At 38.7% G+C, this 12,665-nt stretch overlaps 1 protein-coding gene across 2 annotated transcripts in view; it reads right to left on the minus strand.

The window, feature by feature from the left end:
* Celf2 (CUGBP Elav-like family member 2) overlaps window positions 1-12,665 on the minus strand; it is an 826,738-nt gene that overhangs the window by 624,705 nt on the left and 189,368 nt on the right. For both annotated transcript variants that reach the window (XM_057788195.1, XM_057788197.1), the window contains exon 2: window positions 3,983-4,021. The gene's annotated coding sequence lies outside the window, so the exon portion shown is untranslated. The remainder of the gene's footprint in view (window positions 1-3,982; window positions 4,022-12,665) is intronic.

The following is a 12,665-nucleotide window of genomic DNA, read 5'->3' on the forward strand; positions in this document are numbered from 1 at the left end:
GAGATCCCAGGTTCCCATTTATAGGAAGAGAAACTGCTGAGGAAATAAATTTTTAAAGAGCACATTCATCTCTCCAGTAAGGTCTGCATAGCAAGTATCCAGTGGAAGAAAATTAGCCTTTTCTATTTCTATGGCAGTCCTTTTCGGTGTAGATTCTAGGCAGCCATGAAAACCTACGCAGATCCAGAGAAGCTGTGTTTTGCATATGCTGATCTGTGCAGTTATTCTACAACAAAGTCTTCTGTGAGATACTAGAAAGGGAGGATAAAAATCCCAGAGTTTAAGCGTAGAACCATTGTGGATGTAGAAACACAACAGGCATAAGTTACTGCTGTGGTTTCCTGAAGTAAGAACCAGGGTGCATAAAAAAAACCAGTCCTCAGGAATTGAGGTAGAAAAGCCACTGTGTAAGACTGATCCAAGAATGTGAAATTGGGGTTGGAGGTCTGAATCTCAATATACTGTTTAGTATAACCGTAAGAGCCTCCCTTAGGCAGAAATCCTGACTTTCTGTCCCAGGATGAAACAGATCCTCAGGCACATGGACTCAACCATCCAGGGGAAGGAGGAATTTTTCTCTGTTTAGTCTGAAAAGGTGAGCTAACAAGAAATGGAAACAGACCCACCAAAAAAGTTTACAGAAACTAAGAATTTTGTGAAAGCTCCCTGATCTTAATGCTCATGGTGATAGCTTCATACACGTTTGTATGCCATCTGTAAAATAGTGCCCGCTGGGTAGTATTAACATATAAAGTGGCTACCATGTGGGCAATGTGGAAATACCAAAAAAATTCCCCATCATACCACACTGAAGCATCCTGAACACTCGGCGCTTATTTACCTAGATAGTAAAGATCAAACCCAAAGAGAACAGTTCATACCTTTGGCCAATATTAAATTTTGAAGTTACCTCTTACGCAGAGGAAGTAATTCTGAAATCATTATCAATATAGAGGAAAACAACATAGATTATTTACCTTCTGAATGCCACTTTGCATTTGCTAAGAGTCTTACTTGTGTTATTCTCTATATTTAACTTGTGCAGCCCCGTGGTTTATTTAAGAGACAGATTCTTTTGCACCCACGTCATCCCACATCACAGAAAGAGCTGCCTCATCTCTCAACAAAAGTCCTGGGCTATTGAGCCATCTTCAAACAACGGGATTCAAATGACCACCTTCTCAGCACTTAGAACTTGGCCTCTGATATATAATCTAAAAGCTTTGAAACCAAAGTTACAACCCCTGGGTCATAGCTGGAAATGGACATTACAGTCAGGTATGTTCTGATATCATGAGAGGCAAATTTGCAGAATGTATTGGGTGACTGCCATTGTCATTGTAAGTTATGCTCTGTACTTTATAGTACATCATGAAACCATAAAAGTGACATTAAACTTTAGATTTCACTGTTTAAATCACACATTTTATTCACCATTTGGCAGTTAAATGCTTCTTAAATACTATGGAAATTTGATGATTTGACACATGTAAGGCTGAATTACTAAGCATAGTAAAACTATGCCATACAAAGCCACCTCAAGGCAGAATAAGAGCTGATTTTCTTCTGTTTCTGAGAAAGGAAGGCAGTACCAAAGTCAGAGCTGACCCTTGTACCCTTAGATGCCATTTCTGTGTGTTCATCAAACCCTAATGGGCATGGACCTGTCTGAGACTTGCCTCATTTTTATTTCCCACCATTTCAGGCTCCAAAACTGCAGAGAAACCCAGTCTCAAAAAACAAACAAACCAAAACCAACAAGCAAACAACAAGAGCTGCTTTGCTTTTCTGATCTTCATCTTGAACTCCAATATCTGTTTCTGGGTTTTTATTATTTGTGCCATAACAGATAGTGTACATCCTAAAGTCATCTGTGCCTGGTTTCTAAGCACAAAAATATAGAGCACTATGATGTAGAAACCTCACTTGGCATGGTTCAAAACTCACTGTAGTAGCATTCCTGACGGCTTGGCCAGACCCTGAGTTGTGAATCTTGATTCTCAGATTTACCCTCTTTCAAATGTTCTATTTTTGAGATGGAAGCTGTCCTTCAAACATTTTGTTGTTTTTTGGTTTTTAAAACATGTTTTACTGCTGCCTTTGCCAATGGGATAGGCTTTCCACATCTTCCAATTAATCACTCATCTACCAGCAGTCACTGAGACTCAAACTCGCTTGGTTCTGACTCTAGGTCTGAGTACACGACCTTAAACAGCCATCACATTCATGGAAGGCCAATTTAGTCTGTGCTGTGTAGTCCCAGGACTGTAGGGATTCTGGGAAAGGGCTCTGACTTTCTGCAGCAGTTGCTCATCTGTGGGTTCCTACTGCATCAATCTCAACCCCTACCTCCTGTACCCCTTCTTAAGGCCTGCCTCCCTTAAGGCAGCCTGTGGAAGTCTTAACAGAGCACTTTCTCAAGGTATTTCTAATCCTGTGTCAAGGTCCAAGATGCGACAGGTTTGCTTCTTTTGTGGGAGTATGTCTACTCTGGAAGTAGACATTCTAGAAATAGTAGAGTAAAAGACAAAACAAAGCAATAAAAAGACCACCAATGAGATGAAAGGACCAGTAGTCCAAGCCCTAACGCTATTTTTGCTAATGATTTTTGCCTTTGGCTTTATTAGCAAAACTGTAGGGATTTCAAGGGTATAAATTTTTTTTGGTACCCTCAGAAAGTCTAACAGCAATATCAATGAAAGTCTGGATTTACAAAATATGCAACTTATTTCCTCTTATAATCAAACTGAACAATATGACTCAGATCAGAACCACTGTCCAGAAAAATACCTGTGTTTTAGAAGTCTGTGACTTTTTTTTTTTGTTTAGCATCTGTGTTCTGAATCTGCACCATAGTCACCTAACAAGGCATTTTCCATTATTCTTTTCTTCCGTTCAGTGCATGCTGTTCCTTGTGTCCCTTAGAAATGAGCTTGTCGGTAATCAGAAATCACTTCCACTACAGTTGAGTGCACTTACTGTAGATGTGACAAATGCTTGTTTACAGAACTGGTAATTGGATTAAAACAGTGAAAAGAAACAGAAACAGGGAATGGGTTGGGAAAAAATATGAGAAATACAACCATGAAAATCAACAAAACCAAAACAAATTAAACAGCTCTAATGAATGAAACTGCTATTAACGGGAACCACTTATCAGTACCAATACTCCAGAGTGTGGGGTCCCCAGTATCCAAAGCAATAATACTTAATAGGCTAAGGATGGGAGGAAAGGGACTTGGAAAGAGATGTTCTGTGAAGATGACTTGAAAACAATTGATTAATTTCTAGGTTTCTTCTTCCTTGAAACTGGACTGTGTCTAAGCCACTCCGATATCTAGATACTAAAATACACTAGTAGGGAAAACCCCAAGGTAACTTATTTAAGAGAGAAAATTATTATTTTGAATGTAGACACCATTTTAACAGCTCTAGAATATAAGTCTGTCTTTTCTGATGTCCCTTTTCCTGATTTTGCTGACACTGGGGGACAGAAGAAATTTAACATTGTGGCCTGTGTGACATTGTGTGCATTCAAGAGTGGAATCAATATATAACCATACTTGAAAGTTTCCATTCTCAAAAGTAGATCCATAAAAGTACTTTTATGAATAGACTCTGAATAACCCTTTTATAATCCTTTCGCTTTTAAAGAAGTTCATGTCTTGAGACAATAAAAATACCCGCAATAAAAGCAAAGCAATATGAAAATGCGAAATCAAAGAGTGATCTATTATAGACGCACCAACCAGCATCCAACAACAAAACTCTCCTGCAAACATGACCCAAAAGTACAAGGGTCAGACTCAGCAATACTCAGAATCCGGAGAAGAACATTCTCAAGAGAAAGAACCAGAATGTTCCTATCCCAGCCAAGTGTGAGCAGGAGAGAAGCAAGAAGCGAGCATAGCACCATCACTACCTTCTGGAAGGACACTGCATGCATGCCGCTCCTCTGGTCTGAGGAAGACGGTAATCTTACCTCAGTGCCTGGCTCACTCCCTTCTGCAGCAGCGTAGACCTAAACAAAAACAAACATGCATACAGGAAATGAATTACAGTCTTACAATTTGAGAAAGCTTTTTCAATGCAAAACTATAATTGTTAAAAACCCCCTGTTTTAAAATCAAGCTACAGTTATTTGTTGATTGATTGATTGATTGATTGTGTTTCTGTGTATGTGAGTGGAGGCCAGAGGATCGTTTTGGGGAGTTGGTTCTTTCCTCCTATTATGTTATTTTTGGGACTTGAACTCAAGTTGTCAGACTTGGCAACAAGTGCCTTCACCATTGGACTAGAGTTATGTTTGACAAGCGAGATTTACTCAGAGTTGTTTATGCAAATCAGCCATTGTTCTAATTGAACAGTCACTATTCAGTGGACAGCAGGAGTGAAATTGCAGCTGTAGAAGAAACTTCCTTAGACTTCCCCCATAGTCAAATGTTGCTGTCTTGATTTATACTTTCTACTGCCAGGGTTGCTCTATGACGCTGGCATCTACGTTCCTAAGCCAGGAGTTGGCAAACCAGAGCTGATGGTCCAACTTCAAGTTGTTTGTATGTTGTTCATAAGCTAAGAATAATTTTTGATTTTCTAAATGTCTGGGGAAAAAAATCAAAGGAAGAATATGTCTTGATATGAACTTTTTAAATGTAAAATCCAAATGTTATTATCTCTAAAGTTGAACTGAAATTCAGCCACACACTTTTGTCCACAATCTGTGACTGGCTTTGCACTAAAGTGGCAGATATGAGTTGCTGGGAAGGAGAGAGCATGGCTTGCGCATCTTAAAGGAAACTACTGTCACCTGGGTAAGACTGTAATTGATTTCAGCTTTGTTGGAAGGCCAGGAAATAATGTGAATAGATGCTAAATATTAAGGCCAGTTGATAAAATAGGTTACTAATAGCTTTAAAAACTGCCAAAATAAAGTGTATTTTCTTCTGGAATCATGTAAGTCCTCATGCTTAGCCATAAAGGTGTCCTATGTACAAGTTGAATTCTTGCCTTTTAGTGACAGAAAGTGTGGACTGGCTTTCCTACTAAATTTAGATGTTTATCAAGTTCATTTTGACAATTATTCAAGATTATCCTTAGTATTTAATAAGAATAGCTAGAATATTAACTCAATATGGAGTAAATAAAAATATTCTTCAAGAGAACTGTTACACATAAGTGGATATCTAATCAATCATCTATCAATCTACTATGTATCTGTCCAATCTACCTATTATCTATCTATCTATCTATCTATTTATCTACTCAAGCACCTATCAGTTTATGGTCTATCCATCTATCATTTATTTTCCTATCTAATCAATCTATCGTCTCTTTATATAATCAATCATCTATCATCCATTTATTTATCATCTATCCAGTTAAGCATCTATGACCTATCATCCATCCATCTCTCATTCATTAATAATGCACAGATGAGTAGTTATGGAATCCAGTTCTGAAAACAGTGAGAGCCTGACTTCAACAGGTCTCTACGTCTGTTTATTGCACCCATAGAGATATATACAGTCCTAGTTCCTAGTGTTCTGCAATAATGTGCATTTAGGCTACATACACAATTTATGTCTGTGGCCATCTCTCACACAGGGAAAAACAACTTAAAAGTAGTAATGACCCTTGACCCTTTTCATATAGTTTATTGACCTTCTTTAAGTTTTCAATCCTAAGCGTTTGAATTATTTGGTGAGAGCTGTAAAATACAGATGTTGCAACTTTGTTAGTAAGGTAAAAACAATTTTAAGTATCCATGGTACTCCATAAGATATTAGATATGATAATAACTTCAAAATATAACCTTAAGACTACCAGTTTTGAAATAATTTTTTTGTTGGGTGCTCAGGTTCATGTATATGAGTAATAGAATATATTTTGATGTCTGGCAGTGAATAGAATAGTCAAAATAAATGAAAGAAGTAGTTTGACAACAAATCTGCCTGACTGATCAGCTCAAGCAGAGGGTCACATTTAGATTGAAGAGAGTAACTTGCTAGGTCAAATTTTCAAGTGCCTGTCTTGAAAAGTGACCTAGAGAGACTGTCAGTCCCAGCCACTGTATTGCACAGTATCATGTGAGTTCATTGTCTGCCTGCTTCTATGGACCAATCTCAACAGTTAGTGGTTCTTCTGGTCAATGGACTGGTTCAGTCAACTGATGCTAAACAGTTTGGTTCATTGTTTAACAGACAGCAGAAAGGAGTATCCCAAAGGCCAAGTCAGTTATGCTGGAGTCATTCTAAAGGACGACATGTCTTCCTTACTGAGAATGTACTTAGAAGGACGGAAGTAGTTATAGCGCTCTATCCTTTCAGGGACACATTAGCCACACAAGGGAGGCTCACAACTCTTAAGTTGGCTTAGGAGTCACTCAATGGACCTGAAAGAAACTCTGAATCCTAGGATCAATTTCAGAAGTGTTCATTCAGAGTTTCATGGTGGGGTTCCAGGAACATGCATTTTTTTTGTTATAGTTTTTGTGTGAAATACTTCCCTGAGGCATATGTATTTGAAAGTGGGTCACCAGCTGGAGTCACTGTTTGAGCAGGTTGTGGAATCTTTTGGATATGAGGCCATTTGTGTAGGCCATGAGGTTATAATCTGGGCCTAGTTCCTCTCTGAACTATCTTCTCCTTGACCACTGCCATGAGGTAACCTCATATGCTCTCTGACATGATCAACTACTTTCTCTCAACCCACGAGCCAAAGTCACTTTCTCCTACCTTAAACTGCTTCTGTGAAGTACTCTACCCATGATGATGAGAATAGTGATGAATACAATTTCAATGAATACCCAAGTGATATGAATCTTAAAGAAATCTAAGTCTCTGTCTCTGTCTCTGTCTGTCTGTCTGTCTCTCTCCCCCCCCCCCCCCAACCCTCTCTCTCTCCTGAATCTAAACAGAAACTCTTCTGGGCCTCCCAAAGATCCTTTTTCTTTTTAGCATTACCACAGGATTTACACGCACACACCAGACTTTTCTGTAGCCACACGCTTTATGGCCTAGTGGAAAAGGTTGCTGTCAATGGTCTTGTCTACAATTCCTAAGACATATTTGGCCAGTGTCTTAGTTAGGGTTTCTATTGCTGTGATGAAACACCATGACTAAAAAGTAAGTTGGGGAGGAAAGGGTTTATTTGGGTTATACTTGCAGATCATAGTCTGTCATTAGAGGAAGTCAGAACAGGAACTCAAGCAGGGCTAGAACCTGGAAGCAAAAGCTGATGCAGAGGCCAGGGAGGGGGGGCTGCTTACAGGCTTGCTTCCGCCGGTTTGCTCAGCCTGCATTTTTATAGAACCCAGGACCACCAACCCAGGGACAGCATCACCCACCATGGCTTGGGCCCTCCCCTACTGATCTCTAATTGAGAAAATGCCTTACAGCTTGATCTCATGGAGGCACTTCCTCAACTGAGGCCCTTTCCTCTCTGATGACTCTAGCTTGTGTCTAGTTGACACACAAACCCAGCCAGTACAGCCAGTGTACAAATGCTACTCAGTACATTTCTATTAATTTTGAGGATGAAAATGATGTGATTTCCCCCAAGTATTTTATGATCATCATGTAATTGTATACTGTAATGTCTCAGGAGAATAATCCTGGCAGATTTCTTTTCCTAACCCATACATTGCTTTGGCCATCATTACCTTACATCTGTCAAACAAAACCACGAGCAGCTGTGCTGATAAGATCTGCTTCTTTTGGACCATACTAAAAGGTTTATCTTATTAATAAATGGAGGCAATTCAAGGTTAACTCATCCAGCCCTTAGCATAATGACTGATTATGAAGACATGCTCGATTTAATTGCTCAAATTTAAAGCTTATGTTTTTAAATTTGGGAAATCTGCAAGTAATTCTCATCTCCAGTTCTACATGTCAGCTCTATCAGAGCTAACTAACAAACCAACGATGATTCATATATCTTTAGGAGAAGTAGGGCCAGGGTCATCTTCTGTGCTCCTACATTGGACACATATTATTGGCAGATACAGAGTATCAGAACACACTGCGTAGAAACCTCCATGGGAGCCAAGGGTGGAATATAGATGAAGGAACTATCATTCATGCGTTGCTGGAGTCTCAGTATGGACATCTTTTACATTCTTAACTCTAGAACTTAACCAGGTTCTCACAGGAAATACTGGAGGAAAAAAAACCTTTCAACGTTTTTTTCAGGAGTAAGGGAGAAATAAAGAACCATGTTAACTCTGCTAACAGTCTACCCTCAAGAGAAACTAGTTCACCAGAGCCTGACCTGGAGGATTTTATCAGAGCCCAGATCACTGGAGTTGGGAGATATCCAACTCTAACCAGCTTCGGCTTTCCCCTTGGGAGAGGGACATAATTCCAAACCTCGGTAGCCATCTTGTGTCATATGGTAGGTAGGGGTGAGGGTAGAGATACACAAAAACTGTAAAGTTCAGAATCCAGTGATCTAGGTCCAATAAACAGCTTAAATGGAATTATTAGACTGTAGAATGCTTTCTTGTCCCACTCTCTTAGCATTTGCTTTTACTGAGGTCTATTGACTGAAGTTCTTCTTGCTCAGCACACACTATGTGAATACAAAACCAAACCAAACCAAATCAAACCAACCAAATCTAAAGGCAAACTGAAATTTAAAAAGACACTGTGAAGAGACAGAGCAAACATCAGAACCAGATAATGCGGGATGCATGACGACACAGAGAAGTTAAGACAAAAAATCAGACAGTGTCTAGGAGCATATGGGCAATATAAGAAGAGAGACGTAAAGTCTAAAACGAACCAAAAAGACATGAGAGATAAATACCACCATGGCAGAACTGAAGGTGCTTTTCATGGGCTTGTTGGTAGATAAGACCTGGCTGGGGAAGGAATTCTAAATTTGAAGACAACATGTTAGAGACCCTTCCAAATCTGTGAAGCCAAGAAAATAAAGGGTGATTACAAAGCCAAGAAGAGAATATTTCCAGCACTGTGGAAGCCCTGTAACACCTATAAAACACATGTAGCAGCAATAACAGGGAGACAGAAAAGAGAAGGAACGGGAATTATTCGAAATAACAGCGACTGGGAATATTCCCAAGTAAATGTCAGATACTAAACCACAGATCCCAGAAACTCAGAGAATACCAAGCAGTGTAAAAGCCAAAAGAACTACACCTTGAACATATTATCTTCAAACTGTAGAGAAGCAGAGACATAGACAAAATTCTGAAAAAAATAAACCAGAATTAGAAAACAGCTTCTCCACAAAGATGTGCAGGTATTCCATGTATAAGAAAATGGCTTAAAATATTGAGCGTTGAGGGAAAAAAAATCTAAACTTTACCAGTTTAGAATTCTGTGTTCTATAGATTTATCTTTCAAAAATTAGAGAGGAATAAAGACTTTCTCAGACAGAACAATAGTAACAACAACAAACCCACCCCATCCCCCAAATCCCAAAATAACCAAACAACCAAAACAAGGAAAAAGAGACCCTATTGACCTTAGATCTGTTTTTAAGGATTAGTAAGCAATACTTTAGAAAGAAACAAAACAATACAAGTTAGAACTCAAGGCTATATGAATAAGGAAAGGGTATCAAGAAAGAATAAGACAAGATAGGGGCTGGAGAGATGGCTCGGTGGTTTTGAGTACACACTGCTCTTAGGAGGGCCTGAGTTCTAGACTCAGCACCCACATGGGGTGTCCCACTGTTCAGCTCTGTGAAGATTTGGCCCTCTGGGCTTTGAGGGCACTGTCATTCCTACTCACAACCAAAAGACATGCACAGGATTTAAAACAATAGAAGAAACCTTTTAAAGAGAAAGAAAAAAGTGAAGGAAATACCAAAAAGAGATAACAACTTCTTCAAAATCATGAGGAAAATGCAGTCAACAATATATTGTGTTTGTATATTAGAAATCAACCAAAGATCCTAATGACCTCGTAAAAAGACCCCCAAAAACAAAAACCCAAAAACCAATACTATAGATGGCAACCTGAAGAGATCTCCCTGAGGATGACCTATCAGGGAAATGCCAATTAAAGCAGCACCAATAAAATACCACTGTACTTATTTGTTCTAGTTTCAGTTCTTTTGCTGTGATAAAATACTCTGAAAAACGAGATTCAGGAGTTTATTTCATCTTACAGTTTCTTAATTACGACAAGTCCTGCCCTATAGATATGCCCATAGGCAAACCCAATACAGATAATACTGATGTTTCTAGGTTGTATCAAGTTGACAATGAAAACTAAAATCACACTATTTAGAATGGCTGAAATCCAGATCCCTTAATGTAAGCCTTATTGAGTCATAGAAGTACTGATGCTATTACTCAGTGCTGATGGGAAGGTAAAAATGGTACACCTACTAGCAATTCCTTACAGGACTAAGTAGACTCTTACTGTGCACACTAGCTGTCCTGTTCCTCCAGTGTTATTTATAGGAGTTGGTGTTTAATGTGTCTACAAAATCTTCCACATAGATGATTATAATAACTTTATCTAAATAGCCTTAGCTAGAAAGCAACGGAAATGCCTCAGGGGAAAGAACTAACAAACTGTGGTATATCCAGATAATGGAATATTCTGTAGTAGAGACACAGGGAAACTTAAATGAATGTTATTAAGTGAAAGATGTCGCTGGAAATGGGTATATATTATGTGTTTCTGTGGTGGTTTGAGTAAAAATGCCCCACAAAGACTCATATTTGCATGCTAAGTATCCAGTTGACAAACTGGAAGGATTAGGCAGAAAGCATGGTTGATGCTCTGAAACTGTAAGTAAGACCCTAGTTAAATGCTCATTTTGTAAGAGTTGCCTTTGCCTTGGTCATGGTGTCTCTTTGTAGCCATACAATAGTGACTAAGACAGCTTCAAATGACAGTGTAATGGAGTCAAAACTATGAAGATAGCGAAAATAAAAATCAGGAATTGTCATAGTTTGGGTGAGACTAACGGGTAGGGCAACAGAGGACTTAAATATTTTCATTTCGTTTTATTTTTTATAGTCTGAGAATCTAATCCAGAGCCTTGCGTGTGAGGCACACATCCACTTGGGCACATCCTTGTCCCACAGAAAACTGTTAGAGTGACAAAACTTTTCTAACAGCATGCCATTTTACATGTGTCCAAACCTACAGAATATACCAAGCTAATATAAACCTAAGGTATACAGGTGCTTATATCAGGTTGACAATTGCTCAATTTGAAAGCAATCAAGGTGTGTTCAGCAGGCGAATGGATAAGTAAGTGTGGTGTATTCAGACACTGGCTAACACTGAGTACTTTGGATAATAATAAATTGTCAAGGCTAACTCTATCATTTGTAATACACAAGGTAAAGAGTTCTGGTGAAAAATGAGGTCTGAAAAAAATACCTATTTGTTAATCTATCAACAACCTATTTTATTCAACAATTTTAAAACAGAATTTGTTGATTAACAAGAGACCTCCTATATTGTAAAATCAGTACGGGTTCTTTCTGTGACCGGAAACACAGACTGAAATTAAAAGTAAGTTAAAGATGATTCAATAAATACACATCATATTTATGGTATGCTTAAAGTATATCTCCAACTCAGTTCCTGTCTGCAAAAGGCATGCTATTTTACATAAACAGCAATATTACAATGTAAAAATATGTCAGAATGGAACTCTGATGAACTCCTCAAGGGTTCAGAGGCAAAGGAAATAATATCTTGTGAATATAAATGAAGATACCTAGGGAGAGGTGACAGAAATAAGTCACCCAGCTCGGGTATTTGGATTATTTTGGGGAGTGATAGCCAAAGACAGACCGGTATGCTTAATCCTCTTATGTGTTCGGCTCCTGGGAGAGGTGGCTAATTGCAAATTAGGATCAAGACTTGCTCATCATCTTGAGAAGGAATAAGACTACAAAAATAATGCTTTTTAATACTGTGATCTGGTGGGACTGAGCCATTGATACTCTGTTTCCCACCTTGCAAGGTGGCTGGCTTGCTGTTAGTCTCTGCTTCCTCTATACAGCACAGCCACCTGTTTCTAAAAGGGATCTGAGGAGAATCTTCCACAACTCAGATGAAGCCAGCGTAAGACAATAGCCACAAGAGTGTTTGACGAAGACTTTACTCTTTGCATAAAACGCCAACCCGTATATTACTCTAACTCAAACACTGGACTTTCCAGGTATTTTCTCTAATTTTCAAGGAAGGGAAAACCAAAGCTAAGAGAAGAGAATTTAGTTACCCAAGGTCATTCTGCTTGCTCCCAAAGAGCCTGAACCTAAATTCATTCTCCTTCATACATGGCCTTTCTTCATCATGAGAAGTAAATAGAGGTGTCCATAAAATATTTTTACAAAGCAGACAAAATTAAAATTTTCTAAACAATGGGTCAGAGAGATGGCTTAGCAGGTAAGAATTTTTGATACTCTCCCAGCATACCCAAGTTCACTTCCTAGCTCCTGTGTTGGGGAGTTTATAGTTACCTGCAGCTCAGGAGAACAAAGGTCTCTAGCTACCCCAGATATTGACAGGCATGTCTATAGCCATACAATTACATGCATAAATAAAATAAATAATTAAAAATATTCATGACCCAAGAGAGGTTAAAGTAATCAGAAATTGAGAATGAGTATTTCTCTGCTTTCAGGGATTGCTCTTTGATTAATGTTCAAGTTGTTAGAAGGGTTC

The sequence above is a fragment of the Chionomys nivalis genome, chromosome 13 (assembly GCF_950005125.1).
Source record: "Chionomys nivalis chromosome 13, mChiNiv1.1, whole genome shotgun sequence".
In the NCBI taxonomy this organism is placed as follows: domain Eukaryota; kingdom Metazoa; phylum Chordata; class Mammalia; order Rodentia; family Cricetidae; genus Chionomys; species Chionomys nivalis.